The sequence below is a fragment of the Elephas maximus genome, chromosome 2, assembly GCF_024166365.1.
Source record: "Elephas maximus indicus isolate mEleMax1 chromosome 2, mEleMax1 primary haplotype, whole genome shotgun sequence".
NCBI classification, from domain to species: domain Eukaryota; kingdom Metazoa; phylum Chordata; class Mammalia; order Proboscidea; family Elephantidae; genus Elephas; species Elephas maximus.
Genome location: NC_064820.1, coordinates 130,839,495 through 130,864,108, shown reverse-complemented (window position 1 = coordinate 130,864,108; position 24,614 = coordinate 130,839,495). Strand labels below are relative to the sequence as shown.

Here is a 24,614-nt window from a genome sequence, read left to right as displayed (position 1 = left end):
CTTTTCACCCTTCTGCGTACACCTATTTTGGTTTTGTGGGAAGTTTCATCTACTTGATAATGAATATGCCCGTTGCTAGTAGAGTCTTGTAATCTTGTTTCTTAATGATAAAAAAGTGAGCAGGAGGAGGTAAGAGTAACTAGGCAGGTAAGGGGAGGTGTCATTGGCAAGTATGAGTAAGGATGATGAAAAGTGAGGTTTTGTGAGACTAATTACTTTTGCACTGTGTAAGGCTGCCAGAGCATGTAATATCCCCAAAAGAAGAGGAGCTGTATTACTATGATCTTTTTATTAGCATTAGAAAGACACATTGGAATGCTTTAGAAGAGTCCTTGAAGAATGAGAAAAAGTGTAGAGTTACTTCAGTAAGGAAAAAGATTAATGGTAATACTGATTATAAGAGAGACTTTATAAAATTAAGTTCTTACCTGAAAAGAAAGGAAAGAGAACATTAAAGAAAGGGTAACATTACTGGAGGATGAGGGGTAAACTAAGAAGAAATTGAAATTAGGGAAACTAAAAACGTTAAGGGATAAGAACTTTCTGTGAGAACTTCTGTGTGTGTAACATAGTTGTGAAGTTTAAGAACAAATAGATTTGGTACTTAGGACACTGAAAATCAGATTTGTGATAATGCCAAAGCAGAGCGCCGCAGGGAGAACCTCCACTAGTTGCAGGGAAGGGAGCCAGGTGATTTGTTCCACAGATGTTTGCCTTGACACTGTCATCCGTAGCCTCCCTCAAGTCCTCCAAGGCCCCCAGATCCAAACGTAAAAGCAGAAGCCCTGGGCTACGCAGGGCAGGTGCTCCTGATTTCCACCATCTGAAAGAAATCAGTGTCTGAGTCCATGACCTACCTAATCTAGAGTAGCTCACCTTCTCTGTGGCCTTGGACATCAAACTGCTTTTTAGACAGAATTACTCAATTTTCTAATGATATTTTCTTGGGCAGTATGAGAAGAAAGCACTCTGTCAAGTGAGGCTCAGTCTCCCAGATGAGACAGAAAATCAGGGTCCTTGAGCTCTTGCTCTCATTCCCAACCCTGTAAGATCTGACATTAAAGGGCTATCCTAACGGTCCTCACCTCAGGAAGTTAAGCTTAATTCAGATGGTTCATAACTTCTCCTGGAGACATGGTGTCAACAAAACTGCAAGAACCTGGATCCCAGGACTGGTGCTTACCAAAGCCATCATACTATCTGATAAATGTGATTACGTAGGGACAGCTTTCTCAACAAAAGGAAGATTTATAAATGAGAACTATTACAAATGTTAGTCTCTGAAATAAAAATACTCTGTTGGAGTTTTTAAAACAAACAAAAAACTTCCCTCAACAAATGTCAAGCTTCCACATCATACCAAGCTTTGAACATCAGCAACCTTTAGGCCCAGCACCATCTTGCTCATCAAAGACCCCTCAAACCTCCCACAACCAAAGTTAGCTAGCCATCTGCACCGAATGCCAACAGGACTTCAAAAGACATGACAGTAAGTATGTCCCAGGTCTCAGAGCAGGGCCCAATTAGTCAGCTGCCTTTTCAAGATATGACAAAGGGTATGGGAACAAAACAGCAATTAAGAGAGATGACTTAGACTAGGGTGGGAGTTAGAGACATTCTTAAAGACAACACAAGAGGGAGGTAGTGAGAAGAACACAATGAAGCAGGGGGACTTTGAAGATGGAGGGGGCAGAAATGGACGATAGTTATACCAAGTGCTGAGACTGGTGCTAAAGCTGAAATTTCAGCACTAAGATTCTAGTGATTGCTACCATTCACATTTTTGGTGAACATTTTTGTGCATATTCCTTTCGAGCCCTCGCCATGTTCCCTTTAATTATTTGTAGACACTAGTGCACCTAGCATCCTTTCTTGAGAAGGCACTCAAGATGAAAGATGTGTGCCCTCAAGAGGCTCCCAGTCTGGAGAGGGGAGATTACAGAACAGGAGATAAGGACGCTGCTGGCAGAAGGCACCAGGCCAAAGAGGGGACATGGAAAAGTTTCCCAAATGTGTGAAGGCTTGAACTGAGTTTTTTTTTTTTTTTAAGTTTAGAAAATATTTTTAATTTTGTTTTGAAGGTTTACAGAACAAACTAGCTTCTCATTAAACAGTTAGTACACATATTGTTTTATGACATTGGTTAACCCCACGACATGTTAACACTCTCCCTTCTTGACCCTAGGGTCCCTATTACCAGCTTTCCTGTCCCCTCCTGACTTTCAATCCTTGCCCCTGGGCTGGTGTGCCCCTTTAGTCTCATTTTGTTTTATAGACCTGTCTAATCCTTGGCTGAAGGGTGAGCCTCAGGAGTGACTTCATTACTGAGCTAAAAGGGTGCCAAGGTCCCATACTCTCGGGGTTTCTCCAGTCTCTGTCAGGCCAGTAAGTCTGGTCTTTTTTTGTGAGCTAGAATTTTCTACACTTTTCTCCAGCTCTGTCTGGGACCCTCTATTAGGGCAGTCCGTGGTGGTAGCTGGGCACCACCTAGTTGTGCTGGACTTGGTCTGGTGGCAGCCATGGTACTTGTGGTCCATTAGTCCTTTGGACTAATCTTTCCCTTGTATCTTTAGTTTTCTTCATTCTCCCTTTGCTCCCAAAGGGGTAAGACCAGTGGAATATCTCAGGTGGCCGCTCACAGGCTTTTAAGACCCAGATGCTACTCACCAAAGTAGAATGTAGAACATTGTCTTTATAAACTATGATATACCAGTTGAGCTAGATATCCTTCAAGACTATGGTCCCCACAGCCCTCAGCCCAGCAATTCAGTCTCTCAGGGAGTTTGGAGCTTCCATGACCTTGCCTTGTACAAGCTGTGCTGGCTTCCCCAGCATTGTGTACTATCCTACCCTTCACCAAAGTTACCACTTATCTATTGTCTATTCAGTGTTTTTCCATCCCCACTCCTACTCTCCCTTGTAACCATCAAAGATGTTTCTTTTTGTGTGTAAACCTTTTCATTAGTTTTTACAATAGTGGTCTCATACAATATTTGTCCTTTTGTGATTAACTTATTTCATTCAGCATAATGCCCTCCAGATTCATTCATGTTATAAAATGCTTCACGGATTGATCACTGTTCTTTATCATTGCGTAATACTCCATTGTGTGTATGTACCATGGTTTTTTTTATCCATTCATCTGCTGATGGACATCTATGTTGTTTCCGTCTTTTTGCTATTGTGAACAATGCTGCAATGAATATGGGTGTGCATATATCTATTCGTGTGACGACTCTTATTTCTCTAGAGTATATTCCTACGAGTGAGACTGCTGTATCATATGAGATTTCTATTTCTAGCTTTCTAAGGAAGCGCCATATTGTTTTCCAAAATGGTTGTATCATTTTGTATTCCCACCAGCAGTGCATAAGAGTTTCAGTCTCCCCACAGCCTCTCCAACCTTTGTTATTTTCTGTTTGTTTTTTTTTTTAATTTGTGCCAGTAATGCTGGGGTGAGGTGGTATCTCACTGTGGTTTTGATGTGCATTTCTCTAATTGCTAGTGATTGCAAACATTTCCTTGTGTGTCTGTTAGCCGCCTGAAGGTCTTCTTTGGTGAAGTGTCTGTTCATTTCCTTTGCCCATTTTTAATTGGATTATTTCTCTTTTTGTTGTAGAGGTGTTGGATTTTCCTGTATTTTATAGATTAGACCTTTGTCGGATTTGTAATGGCCAAAAATTTTTTCCCAGTCTGTAGGTTCTCTTTTTACTCTTTTGGTGAAGTCTTTTGATGAACCTAAGTGTTTTATTTTTAGAAGATCCCAGTTTTCTAGCTTATCTTTTGGAGCTTGTATGTTGTTAGTTATGATTTGTATCCTATTAATGTCATGTATTAGGGCTTCTAGTGTTGATCCTATTTTTTGTTCTATGATCTTTACAGTTTTTGGCTTTATATTTAGGCCTTTAATCCATTTTCAAGTAGTTTTTGTGTATGGTGTAAGGTATGGGTCCTGTTTCATTTTTTTGCAAATGAACATCCAGTTTTGCCAGCACCACTTGTTAAAAAGACTGTCTTTTCCCCATATGATGGATTTTGAGCCTTGAACCAAGTTTTGTGAAGCTGAGAAGAGATGCTACCCATGGTAGGTACTCAATATTTATTAATTAATTTCAGTTTTGTTTTTTTTTTAATTTGTAATGATTACCTGAAAGACTCTTTAAGGACTGGGAGCTAGTTCTTACAACTGTTTTTATTATTTTCAAAGAAAAAGATAAACCTATCCACGTTCATGTTCAGGTACGTAATCAAAAAAAAAAAAGGGAGTGTACTCGTAATTGGAAAAGACACCTTCTTGTTCTATTTACATCATAGCAAAAAGCATTAAAAGCCTTCGAAAAGAACACACTTTACTCACTTGAAATGTGTGTGTATATTTTAGCATAAAACATACTTGGCAGCTCCTAACATAATTGGATGGCTACGCCTTGCAAAAACTTGATTTCTTTTTAATCAAATTTTTAGAACCATACTGGGTTTCTTGCCAGTGCTGCAATAGTGAGCAATAAATACATCATTAGATCAATGTTGGTCTGATGATGGATTACTCAAAAGACAGTTCCAGCCAAGAAGAATAAGCCCAGAAGTCTCATTGTGCAAAGATTAATAAAATATTGTTTAAAACATAGATACTGAGTTAATAGAACAGGGAAGAAAACACTACAAAATAAAACAGAACAGCCATGGGTTTATAATGTGGTGATATTGATCATGATTTTCCTAAGTACTCCAGAGCAGCCATGCTATTATATATGCTTCTGATTAGACCCAGATATGAGAAGGAAAACTTATAAAAAAGAAACTAACCATGGGAAGGCCTGCTGCTATAATAAATTATTTAAAGCAAGCAGGGCGAGCTGGTTGTGAAGACAATATAAAACAGAATCAATGCCCCCAAGAAACCTCAAACCATCAGCACCTCTATAAATTTCTTACCACCCTGTCTGGCAGTTTACTAGAGGTATTTCTTTCCCACCACTCTCCACAGACCACTCCTACCCTTGACCATTCAGCTTTTGTCCTGTTTTTTTCTCAGAGCTTAACATTTGTTTTTCTTCTATAACCCAGGGTGCCGTCTTCAGTTATAGTCTTCAGCCTGTACCAGAAGAGTGTCTGTAGGGTCACAGATGAGTACATCTGTCACTTCATTCATCTGGATCTTAAATTTCCCACTGAAACTCTAAGTTGGGGATATCTAATATGACATACATATCAACATGACTTTAATAGTATCCTCCTCCTTCTTCTTTTTTTCTTACTAGTGTCATAGCTAAACCCACAAAGCTAAAGCTAGTATAAAATTTCAGTAGCTCAATGACTGTTTTGCAGCTCAGAGGATGTTACTGGAACCCAAAAAGTAAGATAAAGGTAAGAGCTTGAGGGGCCATTGGGGAGGAGAAATAGTAAAAATGGTCAAAATATAAGAATTAGTAGATTTGAAACATGAATTTTTTATAAGAAGATTTGACCATGGGCTAAGAGTAAAGAAAGAAACATTAAAAACTTGGAAAGAATTTGTCAAATGAAAGTTGGATGCCAAAAGTATACCATGGCCAAAAAAAAAAAAGTTAGAATTGTTGCTTAGAAGCTTGCAACGACCTATGACCCAGTTTCAAAATAAGTAGCATTGTACTGCAGTTTTTCAACTGGACAGAAATTGGTTCCATCGATCAGGGGATGTGATATACCTTAGGCTTTTTAATTTTTCTAAGTCCACCCAATCATGCAAACGCTGGGGAAATGAAATATCAAAGCAACTGTCTTCGGCCAGAGTAAAAACATCCTTAGCAGCATAACATCACTCAACAGGCAAACAGCACAGATCTAAAATACAGGTCCAAGGAATTCTACACATAGTCTTTGCCACCCTGGTGCTCTGTGACCTTTGGCAAATAATTTGCCTCTCTGGGTCAAGGCTGGCTGGTTAGGGTCAGGGTTGTTGAACAAATTATCCTACACAGTGGTTAACTTTACAAAGAAAACTGTCCTAAGGTCACATTCAATATAAAAACATATTTGAAGAAACAGGTAAATAAAAAAACTGTAGATGATATGAATGACTAAGCAGAACACTATCATATCACCACAATGCTAAATCAAAAACAATTCAAAATGCAAGGACGACGTCTCAGTTATTGGTGTCATCTCTGAATATGAAAGACAAGATCTAAATATTACTATCCTTTTGTGGCTGCTGTATGCTCATCTGTAACAAAGTTAAAAAAAAAGATCATTGTACTCAAAGGATTGTTAAGATAAGAGACCTATAAACACAGCTGCCAAGTGCTTCTTAAAACAGTAATTGCTCTGTAGAAGTCCCAGTGATGATCCAATGGTCTGGAAAAATCCAAGTTCAGTGCCCCAGCCTATCCATGTCCTTTCGTCATCAAGAAGTAAATATTCCGGGTACTTGTGACCTCTGAGGAGAAGTCATTTTATTTTTTAGGTCAATGAGTGGTACAAAGAGGGAAGGACAATATCTGATAGATCCTTTCTCTTTTAAGCCTTATCTAGAAGTCTTAAATTGAGAATTATGCCAGTTTAAAATGGAAAGATAGAACCCAAATATCAGTATCAAACTATAGATAAAAAAAATCAACTGGCAGTAATTAAATCAAAATTCACACTGATTTCAGTGAAAGGAAAGGTAGCAATCAATTCACAACATATTTCTGTGACGCTGAGAAAATTTATCTACGTAATTAATTTGGATAGCTCAAAATACTACTGAAGTGATTTTCAGAAAATGAGAATCTCTGGACCTCTGGGTGGATAGCCTGGGACATTCACCTGGCTGAGAGGCAGGCCAGCTCCAGTTTCCCAAGGAGACCGTTGTAAGTCTGTACTAGCCCAGCTGAGGTGGGAGATACGTACTTTGGTACTAATCCTCAAGCTGGGGGGCTTTTAAAGAGACAAAGGTAACTCTCAAGGTCTAACATCCTTCTATCCTCCAGAGAGAACTGCCCAACAACTATGAGTCAGGTCTGGCAAGTCACCCCAGAGCACACCAGAAACCCACTGGCTTCAGAGTAGGAGATGGAGGCCCTAAGACTGGGAAGGGGTTGTGAATTACCTTGCTGCCCCAGGCAGGCTTCGTCAGAACTGGGGTCAATCTGGAATAGGTACTGCTGAGGATTCCAAAACACCTTCATACACTGGACATAAGATGCCCATTGTTGAGGACAGAGAGACTTAATGCATTATCCATAAATTTTACAATCCTGGTAAATGCCACCTGGAAATTTCTGACATATGCTTAATTAACTCGAAGACTATAATTCTTTTATCTCATAAACATCATTCCTGTGTTTCTCAAACTATGGTGAGGGGACCACTGGCATCAGGATCACCTGGAGGTGCTTGTCAAAAAGGCAGATTCCTAAATACCACTCCAGGCTCCTGAATTAGAGTCCCTGGGACTGAAGAGCAGTCCAAGAACAGAATTCTATGGAGCCACACAATTGATTCTGATAAAACACACTAAGGTGTGAACATTAATGTATTTATACAGTCCACCAGAAATTTAAAGACACGCACAGATTAAGGCTTTGCATTCCCCAAAATGCCATAGCAATGAAAGCAATACTTCTTGTGAGGAGTTCTTAAAAAAACATTCTAGTTTATCCTCCCCATATATAATGAACACTGTTACTAAAATGTAATTATAAAATTACTGGGAAAAATATCAACTATGCTTCTCCATAATACCGCCTCTATTTTGTCACCCAAAATAATTATGCTATTAAAGGGATTTATAGTGTTTTAAAGTATCTGTCACTTGGATGCAGGAACTTATTAAATTGTTATACCCTCCCATGCCCTTTTAGTCATAAGAATTTTTGTGATAAAGGCTTTTTATTATTTTTTAAACTATAAATTCTGAACCACAGCAACTAGTGGTTAGGCTGAATATGAATTTATATCCAAGTTGTAAACTGCTAAAAACAGGTTTCATTGGAATTGCTAAGGCAGTCCTAACTCTAGTAAACTAAACAGCCTCTGCAAGAAAGCTCTGTTTACTTCTGTTAAGTTTTTTTTTTTTTTTGCACAAAACAATTCAGTTTTAATGCATTCTCTTAAAAAGCAAAAGAAAAACTGTTTCTGATATACGTGCTACTGCAAAGCAGTAAACCAGTGCTGCATGGTGATGTGACAAGCACCATATTTGTTCTCTAGAGTTTTTTTGTTTTTTTTTTTTTCCCTCCTATAAGGTCCCCACTCCCCAGAGCGTGGCTATAATTATTTCACAAAATGCAGCTTGACATTTCTGAAGAGACAGCACTCCCCGTACCCCTTCACCAAAATCACAGTCCAGGCTGAACACTGAATGAAAACAGAACTTGAGACGGGGCTTTGTTTGCAGCATGTTGTTTCTGCGGAGGGCTGCCCCCACCCACGCTCCACCTCAGGGCCCCCACTGAAGTGTACAAGTTACGTTTTAACAGATGGGCTGGCTGGCCGCTGCTGGGCTGTAAACCAGGAACAAGGAATCTGCACCGAATGGTACTGAACTGAATGCTTGTAAAGTTCATGGACATACAGTGACCCAGACAGGCAAATCCAGACATGTTTGCCTACACACCACACTCTCTCACTCACACACACATGCACATATTCTCGCCATTGACCCCACAGCTCAGAGGATCAATCTCCATTACCAAGGGGAAGTTCAAGGCTGAGTTTCCCCTTTGCATACATCTACCTCACTCGCCTATCAACTATACGTATATACATACACATACATATGTATAACTATGTATCTCAATGTTGTTATGGTTTCAAAGATTAAAATAGTCCCAAATTCTGTACCCAAGTCTTTAGTACTTTCAATAAGCTCGCACTCATGTCAAATAAGAATTACAAGAAAAGAGTAACTTGAATTATATTTAGTCCACTCATAACATAAACTAAAAAAAACAAACCAAAGTCGTTGCCATCAAATCGATTCCGATTCATACAACCCTACAGGACAGAGTAGAACTGCCCCATTAACTACATGTATGTAATTGTAGCCCCGCCCCCCCACAGCAAAACAAGGTGCTTTATACCTCCTTACCATTAAGGGGGGAAGAAAATCTATCCCTCACTGAGCCACAAACGAAGTGTCAGGTTTAACCTGGAATCCTCTGTTGTCAGTTCCTGCCACAACTTCACCACTTCAACACAGGTGCTTAAATAAACACCAGCCGACGATCCTGGCGGTCCCTTTCACAGTATCCTCTTGGATTTTCCGGGGCTCCGAGCACTCGAACAGACGACAGTCCCCCCCGCCCCCCGCCCCCGGCCCTAACCAAGACCTTCGGACACATGTTGCGGGTGGATGCGGAGGTCCCAGCACCTCCGCAAGGAAGCAGAGTCATGTGCTAATAGAAAGTAATTACTTTACAAAGTTTAATATCCGCGCTGTCAATTTCTTTCAATAACTACAAAACACCTAAGCCCCTGACACAGAATCCAGCCGGTCACTTAAGTGGCCTGACCGCTGAAGACCCACCCGCACATGATGAGCGCTTGCTCAGCCGAGGGATTCGGACCGGGAAGCCGGGGTATCACACCGCATCGGCTTCTGCGTTGGGTAATTTTTCAGGAACGGTCCGCACGCCATCTAGGAACTGCTGTCCGCGCACCACCCGGGCACGGAGGCCGCCCCCAGCGCCGTGTCGCCGCCGCAGAAGGGCAGGGGACGCGTCCCGGACCCACCTAAAGACGGTAATTCTAACGCGCCAAGTTCGTGCGTACGCAGAGTGCGTCCCGCGCCCAGTTGGGATGCTCTGAAGACAAGAAGTTCGGGAGTGGGGATACGGGCAGCCAATAGATCCCGCCCGGCCCTGACCTCCTCACCGCGGCCACGGCCCGACGGACCCACCGACGCGCTCCGGACTCGTCCCGTCCCCCAGCTCGCCCGCCGCCGCACAGCACCGAGAGGAACCACTCGCCCTCCGCGCGGCTACTCACCCTCCCCGCCGAATTCCGATCACAAACCGACGCCCCTGCTCCGGGTCCTGAATCCCAAGTTGCCCCGAATCCGCTCTCGCCCCGGCGGACCCAGGCACATCGGCTCAGGCGGACACCTCAAGGGGAGCTCGGCAAGCCCGGTCGCCGCCTCGGCTCAGCAGCCGCCCGGAGCGCGCTGGCAATTCAGGGACCTGCTCAGCGAATGAGGCGGAACGCCCGGCTGAGCCGACCGCATTCGGGAGGGCGGGGGGCCGGGCAGCGAGCGGGGGGCGGAGCCAGCCATGGCCCGCCCTGCGGGGCGGGGCGGTCGTCGGCCCGTGACTGGCTGAGCCGGCAGCCAATCGGGGCGGCGCCGGAGCCCGGGGCGGCCGCGGGCGGTGCTTAGTGCCTGGCCCAGCCCCGCGTCCGTTAACCAATCGCCCACGGCCGGGGGCTGGCCGGAGAGACGCGCCCGTGGCCGTCAAGTTCGCAGCGGCTAGGCACAGAGGCCGTTGGCACGCGCTGCGGAAGCGTCTACCGCAGGACCTGGGTGCCTCTGGAGGAACATGGTGACCACGGACGGCCCCTGGCTCTCGGAGAGAGGCCTGGACGCCGCCGGGAGCCCCCGAGCAGCCGCGTCTCGGCGCGCTGTGGAGCGAGAAGCCCCACTGCGCTACGGCCGACTCCGGTACCTGACGCCCGCAGGAGGCGCGAAGCTCGGCGGCCCCAAAGGGGCCCCAGCAGTCGGAGGAAACCGAGGGCCCACGAAGGGTGAGTCCCGGGCCGGGTCACCCCGCCGCCAGTGGAGGCCCGGGACTGAGAGCTCCGGGCTCCCCGGAAAAGGTCCTGATTTTGGTCTGTTCTTATTTCCGAAACACAGCTCCGGCTCCGCATGCCCGCGGGGAAGTTCATAAAACGCCCTCCACCCTAACCCCACTCCTGCCCTCCACAATACCCGCGGCGGGCACTTGCCCGGCGCCTCGGCCCTCTCCTCCTGCCTTCGGAAGTCCCGGGCACTTGCGCAGAGCCGGGAGCAAGCGGGAGGCGCGGGCGTTCGACGGCGCCGGAACCCTCGAGAGCCATCTTCCTGTCTGGTTGTCCTGCGAGGTGCCATCTGCAGCGGCGGCCCCTTCTCCCCCTGTACCCTAGGTCCCCCAGGACTCCGGAGAAACCAAACTAACCCGTCTTTGCGGAGAGGAAGGTCGCAGAATGTACCACATCTGTCCTGTCTGCATACTCTCACCCCCTTCCTCTTCAGAAGTCGCTGACTCAGATGGAGACTAGAGCGAGCGCAGACACTTCCTTAATCAGGCGGATACCAGGAGCCTGAGCCCCAGGCAGCCCTGGAAAATGGTTAGGTCACTGCTGCTCATCTTGTTGGCGGCTGATCTCTTCAGCCGGGCTTTAAGCCTTTACCATCGCAGCAGCACACACACAATTAGCTGCAGATACTACTGTGAAGAATCAAACGGCAGACATTGAGTGTTCTTGCTTTCCGGGCTGAGACCTAGAATGTAAGCAAACCCTGGACGGTAAGCTGCGGATGGGTAGGGGCCTCTCTGCCTAGAACTGCAGCTGTTACAGGTTGGCACCCAATTCATATTGTTGTTGTTGCTGTTGTTAGGTGCCGTCGAGTTGGTTCCGACTCATAGCGACCATATGCACGGCAGAAGGAAACACTGCCCGGTCCTGAGCCAACCTTACAATCGTTGTTATGCTTGAGCTCCTTATTGCAGCCACTGTGTCAGTCCACCTCGTTAAGGGTCTTCCTCTTTTCCCCTGATCCTATACTCTGCCAAGCGTGATGTCCTTCTTCAGGGACTGATCCCTCCTGACAACATGTCCAAAGTATGTAACATGCAGTCTGGCCATCCTTGCTTCTAAGGAGCATTCCAATTGTACTTCTTCTAAGACAGATTTATTTGTTCTTTTGGCAGTCCATGGGATATTCAATATTCTTCGCCAACACCGCAAGTCAAAGGCATCAATTACTCTGTCTTCCTTATTCACTGTCCAGCTTTCACATGCATATGATGCGATTGAAAATACCATGGCTTGGGTCAGGCGCACCTTAGTCTTCAAGGTGACTTCTTTGCTTTTCAAAACTTTAAAGAGGTCCTTTGCAGCAGATTTACCCAATTCAATGCAGTTTTTGATTTCTTGACTGCTGCTTCCATGGCTGTTGATTGTGGATCCAAGTAAAATGAAATCCTTGACAACTTCAGTCTTCTCTATGTTTATCATGATGTTGCTCATTGGTCCAGTTGTGAGGATTTTTGTTTTCCTCCAAACTGAAGGCTGTGGTCTTTGATCTTCACCAGTAAGTGCTTCAAGTCCTCCTCACTTTCCGCGAGCAAGGTTGTGTCATCTGCATAACGCAGGTTGTTAATGAGTCTTCCTCCAATCCTGATGCCCCGTTCTTCTTCCTGTGGTCCAGCTTCTTGGATTATTTGCTCAGCATACAGATTGAATAGGTGTGGTGAAAGAATACAACCCTGACAAACACCTTTCCTGACTTTAAACCAATCAGTATCCCCTTGTTCTGTCCAAACAACAGTCTCTTGATCTATGTAAAGGTTCCTCATGAGCACAATTAAGTGTTCTGGAATTCCCATTCTTCACAGTGTTATCCATAGTTTGTTATGATCCACACAGTCGAGTGCCTTTGCATAGTCAATAAAACACAGATAAACATCCTTCTAGTATTCTCTGCTTTCCACCAGGATCCATCTGACATCAGCAATGATATCCCTGGTTCCACGTCCTCTTCTGATTCCAGCCTGAATTTCTGGCTGTTGCCTGTCGATACACTGCTCAGCCGCTTTTGAATGATCTTCAGCAAAGTTTTGCTTGCGTGCGATATTAACGATGTTGTTCTATAATTTCCACATTCGGATGGATTACCTTTCTTGGGAATAGGCACAAATATGGATCTCTTCCAATCAGTTGGCCAGGAAGCTGTCTTCCATATTTCTTGGCATAGACGAGTGAGCACCTCCAGCACTGCATCTGTTTGTTGAAACATCTCAATTGATATTCCATCAATTCCTGGAGCCTTGTTTTTTGCCAATGCCTTGGACTTCTTCCTTCAGTACCCTCGGCTCCTGATCATATGCCACCTTTTGAAATCGTTGGACATCGACTAATTCTTTTTGGTATAATGACCCTCTGTATTCCTTCCATCTTCTTTTGATGCTTCCTGCATCATTTAATATTTTCCCCATGGCATCCTTCACTATTGCAACTTGGGGCTTGAATTTTTTCTTCAATTCTTTCAGCTTGAGAAACGCCAAGCGTGTTCTTCCCTTTTGGTTTTCCGTCTCCAGCTCTTTGCACATGCCATTATAATACTTTACTTTGTCTTCTCGAGCTGCCCTTTGAAATCTTCCGTTCAGTTCTTTTACTTCATCAATTCTTCCTTTTGCTTTAGCTGCTCGACTTTCGAGAGCAAGTTTCAGAGTCTCCTCTGACATCCATCTTGGTCTTTTCTTTCCTGTCTTTTCAGTGATCTCTTGCTTTCTTCATGGATGATGTCCTTGATGTCATTCCACAATTCGTCTGGTCTTCAATCACTAGTGTTCAATACATCAAATCTGCTCTTCAGATGGTCTCTAAATTCAGGTGGGATATACTTAAGGTCATATTTTGGCTCTCGTGGACTTGCTCTGACTTTCTTCAGTTTCAGCTTGAACTTGCATATGAGCAGTTGATGGTCTTTTCCACATTCGGCACCTGGCCTTGTTCTGACGGATGATATTGAGCTTTTCCATCGTCTCTGTCCACAGATGTAGTCAATTTGATTTCTCTGTGTTCCATCTGACGAGGTCCATATGTATAGTTGCCATTTATGTTGGTGAAAGAAAGTATTTGCAGTGAAGAAGTCGTTGGTCTTGCAAAGTTCTATCATTTGATCTCCGGCATTGTTTCTGTCACCAAGGCCGTATTTTCCAACTACTGATCCTTCTTCTTTGTTTCCAACTTTCGCATTCCAATTGCTAGTCATTATCAATGCATCTTGATTGCATGTTCGATCAATTTCAGACTGTAGCAGCTGATAAACATCTTCTATTTCTTTATCTTTGGCTCTAGTGGTTGGTGCATAAATTCGAATGATAGTCGTGTTAACTGGTCTTTCTTATAGGTATATGGGTATTATCCTATCACTGACAGCGTTATACTTCAGGATACATCTTGAAACATTCTTTTTGACGATGAATGCAACACCATTCCTTTTCAAGTTGTCATTGCCAGCATAGTAGACTATATGATTGTCCGATTCAAAATGGCCAATTCCAGTCCGTTTCAGCTCACTAATGCCTAGGATATCAATGTTTATGCGTTCCATTACATTTTTGACGATTTCCAATTTTCCTAGATTCATACTTTGTACATTCCAGGTTCCGATTATTAATGGATGTTTGCAGCTGTTTCTTCTCATTTTGAGTCATGCCACATCGGAAAATGAAGGTCCCGAAAGCTTTACTCCATCCACATCGTTAAGGTTGACTCTACTTTGAGGAGACAGCTCTTCCCCAGTCATCTTTTGAGTGCCTTCCAACCTGGGGGGCTCATCCTTTCAGAAGTAGACTGCATTTCAGAAGTAGACTGCTGGGTCCTTCCTAGTCTGCCTTAGTCTGGAAGCTCAGCTGAAACCTGTCCTCCATGGGTGACCCTGCTGGTATCTGAATACCAGTGGCATAGCTTCCAGCTTCACAGCAACACACAAGCCCACACAGTATGACAAACTGACAGACATGGGGGCAATTCATATTAGAAGAATGAAAGAACACATGACAGGAAAGGGGTCAGTCCTCCTGGTGCCCTGAACCTCACCTTTGCCACTGATCTTCTGGCTTCTAGCCCAATCCCATTTAAGTTAAAGATCATTATCTCACTCATCCTAGAAGTTCTAAAAGTTTTAATCTCGATGTGGGCAACTATTCATGGAAATGATGTTTGAAGCAGTATGGACTTCTGCAGGTGTTATTTCAAGGGCTTCCTACACCCTGTGGAGTCCCTTGATGGCACAAATGGTTAAGTGCTGGACTACTAACCAAAAGGTTGGCAGCTCATAGCTACCCAGCTCTGAGGCTAACTGCACCGTAGATTGAGTTTCTACTCTATCTCTACAGCTGACTCTCTCAATGAGGAAAGATATATAATACAGGTGGTCAGAAGGGTAAGAAGACGAGGGCTTGGACTGCCTTTAGCAGGCCCTGAAAAACTAGTTAGTAATCCAGCAGTTGCACATATTTAATTTGTCCTCATCTGCTGAACTAAAGGAATGGTACCAGTGAGGAAGACTATCCGATTCAATTCCAGTGGTTACTTAGTGTGTGGCTGAGTGGCTTGGGAGAATGGACAAGCTGGCCTTTGTCTACAAGATGTTAGATGTAGACCACATTACTGGAATATCCATCAGGTCTCTGCCCAGGTTAGGAAGGGGGGAAGAGGGACTGGAAGTGCCAGATAGAGAAGGAGAGAAGGTCAAGGGAATAGAAGACTCCACTCCTTATCCTGGTTCTAGTAGCACTCCACTTTGATCTGTTTTACAAATTATGTTTTCTCTTTGCTTTCATGAACCTTGGTAAGCCTCTCCCTTGAAGGCTGCCATGAAACAAATCAACTTTGTTTAGAATTATCAGAAACTTCTCAAGGAGGAAATATATTTCCTTGGATTTTTTTTTCCCCACGCCTGGATCTAACTAGAGAAAAATTTTGCCAACAGTGTTTATCATATTACCACTCTGTGAAGGTTTTTCAGAAATGCTAATGATAATTTTAAAAATCATCTTGGTAATAGGAACCAAACACTGGCTGGTGACTGTACTTGCCATAGTATTTACATTAAAAAAATATAATAGTAATCAAACCCATCGTTGTTGAGTCGATTCTGATCCCTAACCACCCTATAGGACAGAGTAGAACTGCCCCACAGGGTTTCCAAGGAGTGCCTGGTAGATTCGAACTGCCAGCCTTTTGATTAGCAGCCAAACTCTTAACCACTACGCCACCAGGGTTTCCTAGTATTTACATCAGATGATGAAAAAAGGACATAAAAGAAATTCTCTTTCATGAAATAGATTAGAACTAAACAGGTGACTCCCAAGTTCTGATTCTCATGATTTTCTGTTTGATAAGACATGACCATCCATAGGTTCTTGGACAAGAAATAGATCTCGTTTTCCCTTGGAGAATGTGGCAATGGCCCCAAATCAAAAGATTATTAGAGGGTCTGGCAACCAAACGAATGTAAGTCTTGTGATAGGCTCTTGGTGATTGAGTACCACTTACAAAAGAAAATGGTGTTGAAATATAAATGCAGTCTAAATTTGCTTTTCTCTTCCGTTCCATCCATTCTATAAGGGAAAATCTGGTTTTGTTCAAGAACCATGATAATCTTAGTAAAAAAACATACAGAAAATCATGAAAATCTGGACATGGAAGTCATCTGTTTAGTTCTAATGTATTTTACGAAAGAAAATTTGTTTTCTTCAAAATGATGAGGAAGTTTATGGAATGGTTTGGGAATAAGGAGACTGAGATGGGACCATGGAAGCAGAGCTGGTCGCTTTGTGGATGTTGAACAAATTTGCCTTCAGGCACTATTGCCCTGCTCTGTCATGGAAACAATATTTTGGAGCTTTCTAAATTTCAGTAGAGTGTGGCTGGTAGGAGGTATGGGTTCTAATCTGAGTGGCTGCCACGGTGAGTGCTCCTGGCAGTCACATAACCTCCATGTACCCTTGCTCCTTCAGAGATAAAACAGCAGTGGCAGAATTGGCCCTCTGTGTTTAGTTGCTTAAGGGGACATCGGGACAGTGGTAACAAAACACTGCAAATGCATGGCATTTATAGCAGTACTGACAGCTGAAAAGGAGAACAAAATGATGTTGAAATGGGAAAATAGTGAGATCTGAACAATTTCTCTTTACACTTAAAATTTCTATTTATTTTAATATCATTGGGTTGTTGTACTTTCATTCTGTAAATGGAAATGAGGAAAAAGGACCTTACTCTTTGATTACAAAATGTTTTGGAAGCTGTTAATGGAAAGGGTTGTAGAAGCAGATCTAGGGATGAGGAAAATTTTACTTAAGTAAATAGTATCTTCCCCTCTCCCCACTTTCTACCATCTCTCTCAACATATATTCACATTGAAAATTGTTCACGTTTTGAAGAGGTTGTGCTAAAGATCTTAGCAAAGAAATGTAAAGTCAAAAACTGCAGATTCTAATACCAGCTCTTCCACGGATTCATTCTGAAGCCTTGGGCAAGTCACTAACCTCCCCATGTTTTAGTTTCCTGTCAATGAAACTGCAGTGATACTTTTGATTAATTTCAGAGATGGGACAGATAACTAATGATAAGGGAGTTTGAAACATTAATTGCTGTGCAGTCTACAAAATACCATGTAGGTGTTTTAGGCAAACTAAAGTGTGGTGTTAGTTTGTACACCACAACTAGGAGATATTTTTGTAACAGAGAGCTTGCTCTTGCCCAGTATCTGCAGCCAGGGTGATGCCACCCACAAAACAATGATACCCCATTGCATCTGAATGACAAAGCAACTGGCCCATATAAAGATAATATTGCCACAATTTGAACTAAGTTAAAGTGTGATAAACGAAATGAGTAAGAAGGGGAAGCTCCTATTCCACAGAAACTCAAATTTCTTCACACATTCCCCAGAAGAAAAAGTACATTGAACTTCTTAAAAATGGATGCCACTGAGTACAAGCCTGATAAAAGACTAGAGTGATCTTGGAAAATGATGGCCTGATGTAAACTAGATAAATTGGCAAAGACTCCAGCAAGAGATAAAAGTACTCAATTTTAAAACTTTATAACACAATGAGTAACACTGAGGAATTAGCTGTTGGGAAAGTAAGGATCGTGTGTCTTAGTTACGTAGTGCTGCTGTAACAAATAACACAAGTGGGTGGCTTTAAATAACAGAAATTTATTTTCTCACAGTTAAGAGGGTTAGAAGTCAGAATTCAGAGTATCAGCTCCAGGAGAAAGTCCTTTGTCTCTTTTAGCTTCTAGTAGCTTTTGATAATTCTTGGCATTCCTGGGCTCTTCATGCATCTGTCTCCACCCTCTTGTCTCCTCTTCTGTGTGTGTCTGTTCTTTTTATACAAAGCCATTGAGAAGTGATCAGGTTTAAGGCCCATCCTACTCTGGTCTGATCTAATTAACATAACAAAAGAAAACCCATATTTCCAAACAGGGTTATATTTGTGGGTACAGAGGTCAAGATTTCAGCATAACTTTTGGTGGGGGGATATAATTCAATCCATAACAATATATTTGGGAAGGAAAATGGATTTCCAAAAGTAAGAACAATAGAGAGTTCTCAGAAACAGTAGAAAGACTATGGGCTTTGGGAACAGTACAGATTGTGGTTTGGATTTTTCTTTCCACTCCTTAGTAACTTTGAGACTTTGGACAAGTAGCTTAGCTTCTCTGAGTCAAATGAGATGGGGTTAGAGGGTAGTTAGATTTTCCTTATTGGTTTATTGTGAAACTCAAACAAGAGGCTCTATGTAACTCCTAGCATAGGGCCAGGCTCATAGTAGATCCCCTGTTGCTAATAACAATCTCTAGTATTTATTGAGCACTTAACTATGTACCATGGACTGTTTTAGACCTTTTGTAGTGACTCACTTGATCCTCACAACAACCGTGTGATATCCCTTCCATCTGCTCTTCCTCAGAGTTTCTAAGTTGAAGGACTGTTCTAGGTATGATATCATGCTATGTGCTAAACATCAAAGCCTCTTTTTATAGCAACTGGAGATATTCCAAGAAAATTTGTTTTTCTACAGGACAACCTCTTTCTTGAACACATTAAGAAAGAAAATGGCATTTTAAATTGGCATCGGCTTGCCTTCATGGGAAAAGGGATAATTCATACCTTTCCTGGTACCTAGGAATCCCTGGGTGGCCACAGAATGATTAAGTGTGTGGCTACCAACCAAAGAAAGGTTGGCAGTTCAAACCCACCCAGAGACACCTTCAAAGAAAGGTCTGGCAATTTGTTTCTGAAAAATCAGCCATTGAAGACCCTATGGAACACAGTTCTACTCTGACACACATGGGGTCACCATGAGTTGGAGTTGACTCCATGGCAACTTGCTACTGGTTTAGGAGGCCAGGTTGCAGTGAGCTCTTTGTAGCAGGTATGTTACAATAAAGTGAAGGAGGAATTCAGAGTTTGGGACAAAACAAAAAAAAAAGCCAAACCCAGTGCCGTCGAGTCGATTCTGACTCATAGCGACCCTATAGGACAGAGTAGAACTGCCCCATAGTTTCCAAGGAGCGCCTGGCGGATTCGAACTGCCGACCCTTTGGTTGGCAGCCATAGCACTTAACCACTATGCCCAGGGTTTCCAAAGAGGACCATAAAAAACAAGATAGGGCTTCAAAACCCCCAACCACTTTCCAGGTCTTGAATTGTAAGCTTTTAGAAGATTTGGGCTTCTAAACCATGTTCCTCATCTGAATTTTGAATTTAGGTAGGAGTTAAGTTCCCTTGAGGCATCAATGTAAGAATAGTAACTGGCCAGCCAAACAAAGAAAAATGGATTATACCTTAGAAATGAATTGTATCATTATTTAATATGAATACCCCCAGATTATGACAGATTCACATGTAAGTATGCCAGGGAAAAGTAGCCGTGAGCTATAATACACAAAATCATTTATTACCCAAGAGAATTTAGGTGCTAACGTAGATGGTATTGGCATCTTTGAAATTCTGAAACCCACAAAGGATTCCAAGATATAAAGCCAAATATAATACAGAGAGAAATGATTTTGATTATGTAACATTTTTATATAGCATTTTATTTTACATTTTCAAATTGGTTTTCAGTCATTGGTTTATTCTTCATAGCACACCTGGGGAGTACATCCATGCTGTTATCCTCTGTTCGCAGCTGAGGCAGTGAAGACTGAAAGAGGCTGGATGTTTTTGTCCAAGGGCACCACAGGGGCAGGGTGAGAAATTGTTCATTCATTAAATTCCGCATCTATTCAGCACCTCCTCTTGGCCCAGCACCTCGGTCTGTTTGGTGGAGGTGCACAGCAGTGGGTACTGTATATGTGGCTTCTGTCTTGCAGGAACTTGCAGTCTGCTGGGGCAGTTCATGGATTATGCCTCCAGGAGTGCTCTAGACAGAAAGGACCAGGGTTTAGAGGAAAAGGTGAGTATTTTCTAAGATTCCTGGAGGCAGTGGAATTTGGGACAGGCCCTTCAGTGATGGGTAGAATTTTGACAGATGGAGCCTACCGTTGGTGAGAAAGATACAAACAGAAAAACAAAGGTGGGCAAATTCAAGATGTATTAGGGAATGTTTGACTCTAGCAGGGCATTTGTGGGCAAAGGGCTGGAGAGTGGAAAGGAGTAGATTTTACCAGCTGAATATAAGGATTTCAGCCTGTGGGCAATGGGGGCTGGATTCAGGCCCTGACGTCTGCCATTCGCTCATTAATCTAATGTGCTGAGTGTTAATACATGCTTAGGCTACAGGTATTTTCCCATACACAGGCTTTTCTAACCTTCACAGGATTCCAGTGATATATGCATATCATTAGTCTTCCTTTAGTGGATAAAAAAAAATTGATGTGCTTAGAGGTTGAGACTTGCCCAAGATCATATAGCTAATAACAGATGTGGGATTTGAAAGCAGGACTCCTGGCTTCCTGACTCATAGGAAGAATGAGTGCAGGCTCAGGGCAGTTGCTCAGGATGCCCATCTAATAATATGCCCCTTACCCTGACTCAGTGTCCTTCTAGAAATACTAAGTACATTGGAGAGAAATAAAAGTAATTCCTTCACATGTAGATCATTTTATGTGAAAGTCAACCTAGGTCAAAATGAAAGACAAAGACTGTTTCCCTGTATTTTGTCTGCTCTAAAACTAAAAATAAAAGTCTGTTTTTTGATAACTTTAGTCTTGTGAATGTGTTTAATACATTCTGATCTCAGTGTAATCTTTTCACTAAGCCAGAATCTCTCTGGAGTTGGCCAGTTCTGATCCCTAATCCCTTCCCCTTAGTACTGCAACCTAACCCATTAATCTTAGCCCCTTATGAGGTCTCCATCTCAACTTGAAGCTGCGCCCATTAAGAAATAGCTTTTTCTCTAGATAGAACTAATTAGCACATTTACTATTTTATCAGGCCTAAAATAAAATAACAAGTGAAAAAGAAGTATCGTTAACTAAAAATATTTAGAAAGGAAACAGATTGCTGATTTAAATCTTTCTGCAATGAAATAAAGAGATGCTCTAAGGAGGTGGGTGGATATTTAAGTGACAAAAATTGAAACAGTGAAAATTTTAACATCTGTTAAATAGAGTACTTCCCATTGATCCGCTTTTGTGGAGAAGTTTGTTTTCTAGCCTTTTTTTTTTTTTTAATAATTTTTATTGTGCTTTAAGTGGAAGTTTACAAATCAAGTCAGTCTCTCACACAAAAACCCATATACACCTTGTTACACACTCCCAATTACTCTCCCCCTGATGAGACAGCCTTCTGTCTCCCTCCACTCTCTCTTTTCATGTCCATTTCGCCAGCTTCTAACCTTTACCCTCTCATCTCCCCTCCAGGTAGGAGATGCCAACATAGTTTCAAGTGTCCACCTGAGCCAAAAAGCTCACTCCTCACCAGCATCCCTCTCCAACCCATTGTCTAGTCCAATCCATGTCTGAAGAGTTGGCTTCGGGAATGGTTCCTGTCCTGGGACAACAGAAGGTCTGGGGGCCATGACCGCCGGGGCCCTTCTAGTGTCATTCAGACCATTAAGTCCTGTCTTACGAGACTTTGGGGTCTGCATCCCACTGCTCTCCTGCTCCCTCAGGGGTCCTCTGTTGTGTTCCCTGTCAGGGCAGTCATCGGTTGTAGCCGGGCACCATCTAGTTCTTCTGGTCTTAGGCTGATGTAGTCTCTAGTTCATGTGGCCCTTTCTATCTCCTGGGCTCGTAATTCCCTTGTGTCGTTGGTGTTCTTCATTCTCCTTTAATCCAGGTGGGCTGAGACCAATTGATGCATCTTAGATGGCTGCTTGCTAGCGTTTAAGACCCCAGACACCACTCTTCAAAGTGGGATGCAGAATGTTTTCTTAATAGATTTTATTATGCCAATTGACTTAGATGTCCCCTGAAACCATGGTCCCCAGACCCCTGCCGCTGCTACACTGGCCTTCGAAGCATTCAGTTTATTCAGGAAACTGCTTTGTTTTTGGTTTAGTCCAATTGTACTGACCTTCTCTGTATTGTGTGTTGTCTTTCCCTTCACCTAAAGTAGTTCTTACCTACTATCTAATTAGTGAATGCCCCCTCCCACCCTCCCTCCCTCCCCCCTTCTCGTAACCACAACAGAATGTTTTCTTCTCAGTTTAAACTATTTGTCAAGTTCTTACAATAGTGGTCTTATGCAATATTTGTCCTTTTGCAACTGACTAATTTCATTCAGCATAATGCCTTCCAGGTTCCTCCATATTATGAAATGTTTCACAGATTTGGAGGAGTTTTGTTTGTTTTTTGAAGAAAATTCCTTTCTATGATCAGTCAGAAAAGTCTACCTCTAAAACAAATATCTTCCATGAATAACAGGCCAATGTTGACCTTCTACAGGAAGGCAAATAAGAAACCACCAAAATGGGACATTTTAAAATGCTAAATCCAATATACAACGTTCTCCTGGTCTTCCAACACTCCAGTGCCTCATTTGGTTTTGCCCAGCCTGCACTTTATGACCCAAGTCATGGATAATCATGAGTAAATGGCTGAGTGTTTTTCCACCCCTTCAGAAGCTGAAAGAGAGAAAGTAAACTTTAAAGACTGATCAAGTTTCATCTAAGATGTCAAGGATTCCCTTCGATATCAAAGCAAGCGCTAGACCAGAAAATTGTACCTGATTCCTCCTGTGACTTAGAAGTCCGTGACTTTTCCCTCTGATTTAAAGGAAAGCAATGGGCTGGGACATGGGTGATCTATATTTCACTGAGGAAACCGATAAAATTAATTAATGATGCCTTAGCATCTAGAACTGCAAGGCAGGGGAACACTTATCTTGAGATATTGGAAAAACAGGACTTTGAAAGACTCAGAGGAAATCATATAACTTACTGTAACCATTTGCATCTCTTTACAGGGGAAAAATCCACAATGCACACTTCTGGAATTTCCCATAGTGATGGAAGACAGTGTTCGGGACACTTACATGAATCCCGCTGAAGGCATGTATTAGCATTCATTTCCCCTAACTATTGAAATGAAGCCTGTGTGCTTCTTTCTCTAGCTAAAATGATCAACAAAAATGCTGAGACTCTTAATAAAAAAAGATCATTAAGGTAGAAACATGCTATAATTAATCTTATTTTAAAAACATTTCCTGTGCATAATAGAACATTTTCCCAACCAATGAGACTAACTTTACTGAGTCTTTGCTCATAGAGCTTCTGAATCTGATTGAGCTCTAATGGATATTATAGGTAGAAAAATGTGTGAGAAGTTAAGTAGCATTTCAACTTGCTAGCTGCTGAAGGCCAGTCCAGGAGTTCCCAGGAAACCTTCATGTCAGCTGACCAAACCCTGAGAGTCTCTGTGGGGAGGTTGTTGGTTTTGTCCTGACTTAGGAACACAAGGTCATTTTAGTTAGAGCAACATAAGTGTCTCAAGGAACTTTTAATAACATCCACAGCACTGACTACAGTGTTATCCACAGGGATACATACTAAATAAATATTTGTTAAATAGGATTTAATTGTTAGCAGGTCCTGAGCTTAACCAAAGCAGAAAACTGCCTGTGGAAATACAACCTAAACCCTTAGGAGGTCTAAGGAAAGAGCATGGTCAAGGTCAAGAGGGCCCAGGAGAGTCATGCTTGCCTAGGATTCATGGGCAAATCATCTATGGAGGAGGAGGTCAGGGCACTAAGTCTCGCTCATGGTCACATAACCCATTTAATGGAAGTGAACTGGAATGTTAAAATGGACCTGGCCCTTTCAAAGCAAAATGGAAAAAAAAAAAAAAATGTTTGTTTTCTGCCTCTCTTTTCCAAGAAGCTGAAAATACAGTTGTAATGAGCCCTTAGCTGTAGGCTCAAAACCTTTACAAGATCTGTCTCCAAGGCTAGAAACTCCGTCTCTGCCTCCCCACTCTCATTCACCCTCAACTTGAGATAGGTCTCATTTTGACCACGTACTCCTTCTTTTTTTTTTTTTTTTTTACTCCTTCAGTCACTTGGGAGAGATGAGAAGAGGCTAAATGTAACTATGCAAAACCCATCAGCAATAGTAGAAAACAACTTCAGTCTTAACATCAGAAGTGGGTAAGTTGTGTGAATGTGTACAAATATTTACTAAGAATATTTTTCAGAAGAATGCATTTATAAGCACTCTAATTTCTTTATAAGTAATGTGTAAGAGAAATTTAACTAACTGTATTTCAGAGCTTTTATATTATTTGCTGCCATCATTGGCCCTTTGTGACTGGACCATCTGTGTCTGCTTATTAGTCCTGGTGGTAAAGGAAATTGCTATACTTTAGTGGTGGGAAAGGATCTTTCAGATGATGAGGAAGGTTGCAGGAAGGCTTGTTTAAGTATTTATTTCAGTATTTGTTTCATTTTAAAAGGCTGTGACTAGGACTTCATAGCTGTCTAATAA

The 24,614-nt window shown here is 42.5% G+C and overlaps 1 protein-coding gene across 1 annotated transcript in view; it reads right to left on the bottom strand.

The window, feature by feature from the left end:
- Positions 1-10,197, bottom strand: part of MARCHF3 (membrane associated ring-CH-type finger 3) — a 180,400-nt gene extending 170,203 nt beyond the window's left edge. Inside the window, exon 1 of the mRNA XM_049873478.1 lies at positions 9,955-10,197. The gene's annotated coding sequence lies outside the window, so the exon portion shown is untranslated. The remainder of the gene's footprint in view (positions 1-9,954) is intronic.
- Between the last annotated feature and the right edge of the window lie 14,417 nt (positions 10,198-24,614).